The following is a 307-nucleotide window of genomic DNA, read 5'->3' on the forward strand; positions in this document are numbered from 1 at the left end:
TCTTTTTTTTTTTTTTTTTTTGAGACGGAGTCTCCCTCTGTCGCCTGGGCTGGGGTGCAGTGGCCGGATCTCAGCTCACTGCAAGCTCCGCCTCCCGGGTTTATGCCATTCTCCTGCCTCAGCCTCCGGAGTAGCTGGGACTACAGGCGCCCGCCACCTCGCCCGGCTAGTTTTTTTGTATTTTTTAGTAGAGACGGGGTTTCACCGTGTTAGCCAGGATGGTCTCGATCTCCTGACCTCGTGATCCACCCGTCTCGGCCTCCCAAAGTGCTGGGATTACAGGCTTGAGCCACCGCGCCCAGCCTTT

Source organism: Piliocolobus tephrosceles, chromosome 6, assembly GCF_002776525.5.
Source record: "Piliocolobus tephrosceles isolate RC106 chromosome 6, ASM277652v3, whole genome shotgun sequence".
Taxonomy (NCBI): domain Eukaryota; kingdom Metazoa; phylum Chordata; class Mammalia; order Primates; family Cercopithecidae; genus Piliocolobus; species Piliocolobus tephrosceles.